Source organism: Condylura cristata, unplaced genomic scaffold (assembly GCF_000260355.1).
Source record: "Condylura cristata isolate star-nosed mole 26May11 unplaced genomic scaffold, ConCri1.0 scaffold00004, whole genome shotgun sequence".
Taxonomy (NCBI): domain Eukaryota; kingdom Metazoa; phylum Chordata; class Mammalia; order Eulipotyphla; family Talpidae; genus Condylura; species Condylura cristata.
The window spans coordinates 3,710,649-3,716,907 of record NW_004567105.1 but is presented as its reverse complement, the minus strand read 5'-3'; the positions used below and the strand labels follow the sequence as shown (position 1 = coordinate 3,716,907).

The 6,259-nt window shown below is 63.5% G+C and overlaps 1 protein-coding gene across 1 annotated transcript in view; it reads left to right on the top strand.

The window, feature by feature from the left end:
- Positions 1-1,778: 1,778 nt before the first annotated feature.
- The window catches only part of MGAT3 (mannosyl (beta-1,4-)-glycoprotein beta-1,4-N-acetylglucosaminyltransferase), a 29,387-nt gene continuing 24,906 nt past the window's right edge, over positions 1,779-6,259 (top strand). Inside the window, exon 1 of the mRNA XM_012720344.1 lies at positions 1,779-2,108. The gene's annotated coding sequence lies outside the window, so the exon portion shown is untranslated. The remainder of the gene's footprint in view (positions 2,109-6,259) is intronic.

Here is a 6,259-nt window from a genome sequence, read left to right as displayed (position 1 = left end):
GGAATCCAGGGACCAGGAATCCAGATAACAGGGCCCCACCTGCAGCCCGGGGCCTGCCAGGTGACTGTCGCAGCCTCCTCCTGCCCTCAAGGGCCAGCTGCCAGGAGGCTCGGACCTCAGGGGACAGGCTGCATCCCCTGCAGAAACTCCCTGTCTGAGCAGGGGCTGGAGCGGCCAGGTGGGAAATAAGGAGCTTTGAACCTCTTTCCCTGACACCCCGGGCTCAGGGCTGACCCCCCTTCCTTGCTGGCTCTGGACCTGCCACACCTCCCCGAACCTCAGTTTCCACATCTATGCAGTGGAGCTCCCCCAGACTAGGATGAACAGAGTGTGGTAGGGTGACCCTGAATATTAAAGTTAGTGGTCATCTGGGTGGCCCCTGGAAATGGGGTGGGGGGACCAGTCACTGCCTCCCTTCAGCCTCAGAGGAGCCAGGGGCTGCCAGCATCATCAGGAAGTGGGGGGATGGAGGGGACTCTAGCCTCCTACAGGCAGAACCCCCCACTTCCTTTTTAGGAACTGGTTGTGGAGACAACTCAGGGCCTGGGTCCCCAAGGGCCAGCCCCAGCCTCTTGCGCTTTGCACCCCCGGGGTGGACGCCTTAGGGGCTCACCACTGACCCCACTGCGGCAAGGTGGGAGGCGGGACCTGGAGCCGCCCGCTGGGAGCGGGTGAGCCTGGGCCCCTGGGCCCCTGCCATAGGAAGGCGGCGAGCAGGGGCAGGCGCTGTGGACTCCGGGCCAGCAGCGTGGGGCGGCACCAGGCGGCTTCCCCACCTCCCCAGCTCCAGGTAGACAGCTAGCCCTGGGGCAGCTGCAGGGGTGCTTCTGGCTCACCCCTCCTCCAGGTCCAGCTCCCCTCCCCCACCCGCACTGGAGATCCCCACAGAGATGCCTCTCAGCTCTCAAACGGGAGGACCGGATGTGAGCATGTGAGCTGCTGGGAGAGGAAGGAAGGCAGCCCCAGGGGAGTGGCTGAGCTGGCGGCAATCTCTTCCTCTTCAGCCTGGGCAGGGTCCCCCTTCTTGGGGTTCTGTGGGCTGAGGGAGGTAGTTGCTGGGCTCAGGGCTGACCCCGTCAGGTCTGGCTGTTCAGCCGAGCCCCTTCTCCATCTGGCCTCCCTGGTGGCGAGAGGACAGCGGGCAGCAGGGGCTCAAGGCGCTGGCCAGCCCTGCGCCCCCCTCAGACTCACCGGCCTCTTCCCTGAGCAGGAGAGGACGGGGTGGGGTGCGACAAGGGCCTCAGACTCTGCCTGGAGTTTCTCAGCCGGGCCCCCTCTGCCAGGGGGGCGCAGCACAACCCCGAGGGTGGGCCAGGCTCGGGGACCCCCCCAGGGCGGACGAGGCAGACATGGCCGAGGGCTTCGCTTTATGCTTTCTGGAAATGGGTTTTATTTTCAATGCGTTTAGCTCTAAAAGGCTGCGTGGTTCCTTCCTCCTCCACGGTTTTCCTACAGGTCAGTACTTCAAACACCGCAGCAGATGAAACCCGCGCGCTCGGGTTCTGGGTGCCACGGGCTGGGGGCTGGGCCGAGGCCGCTACTCGGGGATGTCTTTTGGGCGCCGGGCCTCCTCCCAGGCCCACGGGGGTGGTTCTGCTTTGAGCTGAGAACCGCCCAGCGTTGAGCAGCAGCATCCGGAACGGCAGGATGACCGGGTCAGCCCGAGGGTCAGAGCAGAAAGCCCTGGGCGCCCTTGACACCGGGACTGTTTGGGTCTCCGTGGCCTTTCCAGGTCTGTCCTGCGCTTGGCACAGCCCCAGTGGCCGGGCAGCAGCACCTCATCCCTGGAGGGGAGGCCTGTCTGCGGGGCCCACGTGTCCTCCTGGCCAGGCCACGTCTGGGGACACTCACGGGAGAGCAGCTGGGATGGAAAGGTCTGGAACCCCATCGCGGGAAGAACTGCTAAAGAGCCCGGGAGAAGGGGCAGAGGGCCTTGGGACCAACGGCGGGAGGCCCGCGGGGCCGGTGGAGACACTGGCCGGCTCTGACCAGCTCCAGGAGGCGGGACCTGGGGTCTCTCACCAGCGACCTGCGCCGGATTTGCCGCGGAGAGCGTGACTCCGTCACAGGAGGCGTGTGAGCAGACGACCGGGCCGCCCAACTCACAGGTAGGAGGCCAGCAGGCCAGCTGGGCAGTCCCGGCAGCCTCAGGGTGCGCCTGAGGTTAAAGGTCAGTGGTGGCGCCTCCCGCTCAGGCGTCCAGCAGAGCGCAGCTGGACGCTCTTGGGTGAATTTTTCTTTCCACCTTCCATCCAGTTCTGGGTGGATAACCAGGATCCCCAACTGGGCTCCCCGCGGTGCCCTGGTATTTAAATTTCTGGTCCTCAGGTGGACTGGGAGCCTGCTGACCCGAACACCAGGGAACGAGCAGAGGCCTAGCAGGTCACCTCTGGAGACCTGGTTTTCAGGTTCAGATAAGGGAAATCAGATTGGACATTCCAAAGGCGGTTTTCCAGCCTGGGAGTTGTGGCCACGGGGCTGCCGGCAAGGGCGTGACCCTGTGGCTGCGAGGCTGGGCCCTGGACAGTGGGCCCGAGGCGCTGGCAGTCAGCCGGGCTCCTGTCCCCGCCTTCGTCCACTGCGATTCCAGGTGGCTTCGCCTAAGCAGGTGCTGGCGCTGTGGATGAGGACAGTGGTCGGGCGCAGGAGATGGGCCCTGGGGGGACTGCCCCAGTCCTGTCTTCCCACGGTGACCCTACGGAAAGCCGTCGTCATGTGAGTGTGTGGGGAGTGCCCACTCGGGCTTTGTGGGTGCAAGGGTGTGCCTGTATGAGCACGCGGGGTGCGTCTGTCTGTACCAGGCTTGGCGTTGACGTGACCGAGTGTGTTTCACCCAGGGTGGGGCCCCAGGCGTGGGCTGCCGCTGTGGGCGTGTGCACCCCACTCCCGGGGTGCTGCAGCCCCCCAGGGCGCCGGCCCCACCTTACTGCAGCAGCCCACCCTCACGGCGGGGCTGCAGGAGGCTTGTTCTCAGACCCCGCCTGGAGACTCGGTTCGGCTTTCAGTCTGGGGGTGCGTCCTCAGTAAGATGGGGTCCTTAGGGTGAGTCGCTCCCTCCGTGTCCCCTGTACGCTTGTGGCGCTGTTGCTTTGCCGTCCGTCGCACCCTGGGCGCCCTTCCTCTTATTTTTGTGTGTTTTCCCATCTGCCCAGCCTTCGAGGCCTGACTTAAGCTGCTGCCGTCGCCCTCCTACGGACAGTGTGGCCGTCTCCCACTGCCCCTGCCCTCACTGGCCTGGGTTCTCCTGGGGAGGGGCGCGTCTGTCCTCCGCCTCCCTATAGCCCAGGCCTGACGCACAGTAGGTGCTCCATCGATGAGTGGACACAGCATCGCCCTGCACGATTCTCTGTGCAGTCCCGGCTCCCTGTGGGGCCGGCCCGAGGGTGGAGGCTGGCGTGGTTGGTCCCGGGGGCCAGACCGCTGGCTCTGGAGCCCAGACGGGGTCCGAGTCCTGGCTGTGCTCACCCGTGGGGTGGCCTAGCGTTTCTTCTCAGCTGGATTTCCCGTCCTGGGGCTACAGCATGTGGAGGTTGCCCGGGGAGGGCGGAGACAGGTGAATTCTTTGAATCCCCAAGTTTTATCCATCCTCCTATTTGACAAGTATGGAAACTGGCACTTGCCAGGAGAAAGGGATTTGTTCAAGGTCACATGGGTCGAGCAAGCCTGCCTAGCCCTGGGCTCGCTCAGCCTGCGGCGAGGAGACCCCTGCCTCAGGCCCTTCTCCCCAGCCCGAGCCAGGTTCCCGGGGAAGCCCCTTACCCTTGCGCCCAAATCGCTCCGGGGGGCCAAGGCATCAGGCGGGATGTGCTCAGGGCCCTGAGCAGCCTGAGACACTGTGGACCACAAAGGAGAAATCGGGAGGAGGGTGTGAGAGAGCCCTAGAGGCTGGCCGGGCTTCGCCCTGGAGGCTGATGGAAACTGAGCTGTGGGGCTGCGTAGGAGTTTTTCCAGAAAAGCTTTCTGGGCAGAAGGATTAATCTATGCCACCGTGCCGGGAGTAGAAAAGTTGGAGAGAATGCAAGTCTGTCGGAAGGCTGCCGTGGCCTTTGGGAGGAGCTCAGCAGGGAATGCATGAATGAAGGAAAGAATGAATGAATGAGTGAAAGGAATGCACGTGGGCAGGTCGCAGAGGTGGCCAGGTCGCAGGACACCATCCTGCAGCTGATGAGACTGACGGAAATAAATATCCTTATTATAGACAGTTTTCCTTGTAATCAAAGTGTAGATTCAACCCCAAGAAACTGTTCAATAGGTTTCTCTCTGGGGACTGTCGCGGCAAGCGCAGCTTTTAGTTCAGCTTGCAGAGACCAGACCTTGCCCTCAAAAATGTAATAATTCCAGGCAGGGGTGGCTGGGACCTGTGCTTCGCGCCTGGGGGTCAGGGCTCGCCGTCTCCTACGCTGTCTTGGCCTGAAGAGAGTGAGGCCTCTGTGCTCCCAGAGGCCAACGCTGGGGCGGGCCACTGCCGGACGCTGAGGCTGGTCCCCATTGCCAGGGCCCCTCTGTCCAGCTCCTGGTCCTCCTGCAGGGCGAAAGGCTGGCTGCCGCAGGCCGCCTCCCAGAGCCGCCGCGGGGGCCTTGTTCTTGTGCCTGAAGGCCAGGGAAGGGGTGGGGGTGTTCCGGAGTGTTTACACGATGCCCAGCGTCCACAGAGGAAGGAAAGGGGCGCTGGCCACTCACCGAACACCATGTGCCAGCCTAACCGTGTCTGGCCAGCCCTCGTGCCCCAGTGGGTGAGGAGGCCAGCTCCTGCCCGGGCTGCAGCAGGGGTGGGTGGCCGCTCGGCCAGCCAGAGGACCCTTCACCTGGAGCCCTGGGCCACCGTGAGATGCGGGAGAGTGGAATGTGGGCCCAGCCCAGACTGGCCAGGCCACAGCTGCCGGAGGGAAAACAGGCCTCTTGATTGTTCCCAGGGCCAAGTGGGCCTCAGGTGAAAGGGGACTGAGGATGTAAGGTGACACCACCCCGGGAGGTTGTGGGGGGCGGGTAATCTTGTATCTGGGCTTCCTTCTGCTCTGGGCTCCCAGGGCAACCTGGGCAGGTGGCCTGACCCAGAGGAGGGGCTACCTACACAGCCCTGCCCCGCCCTGGCGAGGCTCAGAGCTGGCAGTGAAGCACTCAGGAGAGGTGGGAAAGAGCGGGCTACACTCCACTGACACCAAGGCCATGGCAGGGCATGGTCACCCACTTTACAGATGAGGAAACTGAGGCTCAGGATGGCCAATGGCGCACGCGGGAAACTAGGCTGGAACCCAGGTCTTAATCCCACTCCGCCCAGGACCTCCTGGGTGCAGAGGTCTGCAGAAGCTGGTGGGGGCGGGGCGGAGAAGCCTGCAGGATGAGGCGCCTGGGGCCAGCTGTCTCAGAGGCGGCTTCTGGAGCGGCAGGACCTGAGCCCAGTGGGTGGATGGGCCGCCTGTGCACCCCGTTCTGCCAGGGTCTTCTCGTGAGTGACAAGCAAGTCACTTGTTATCTGTGGGGCAGGCGCTTGTCCCAACACTGGGAGTGATTTGCTCAGAAGGCCCAACCAGGCCGACTCCCTGCGACCTCCCAGGAAGCTGGGGAATCTGGAAAGGTCAGCAGAACAAAGGCCTGTGTGGGGAGAATGGAGCCAAGGAGCCTGGCTTCTGAGCCAGCCAGCTCTGGGCAGGAAGGGCCTTTCACTTGTTTCTCCCCTAACTGCCCTGGGGCCGGGGCTGCCTCCCCCTGCCTGGCTCCAGAGCACCCAGGCTGGGTGAGGTGGCCATGGAGGGCTGGCCTGGCTCCCTGAGGCAGGGCCTTGGAGACAGCTTCCCCAACGTGCTGGGAGGCTGCTCAGGACCGGAGAGTCATACCGATGGCAGTCATTCGTTCATTTACCAACTTCTCTTGCCTGCAAGTATTTATTGAGTGCTGCTGTGTGCTCAGCTCCGTACTCAGCTCTCAGCCTTATTGTCGCGCCTGGTAAGACCCCAGGCCAGCCAGCCAGCCCTGGGCGGGCTCGGCAGGAGCAGGGACCCTGGCCACCCTCTGAGCGGCCGGAGGAGGGCAGCCTCCTAGTCCCACTTCACAGAGGGGACGCTGAGGGTTAAACTCACACAAAACCCCACCTCTCTGCTCCTGAGCCCGGGTACCACCACCACGTCCTGTCTTCCCACTCTGCCCATGGGGAGGGCTGTGGGGCGATGTCAAGACCCTTTTTTAAAGATTTATTTACTTATTCATACATATAGAGCTGGGGTACAGGCCAGAGATGCGGAGGGTGAGAGGCTTCACCAGA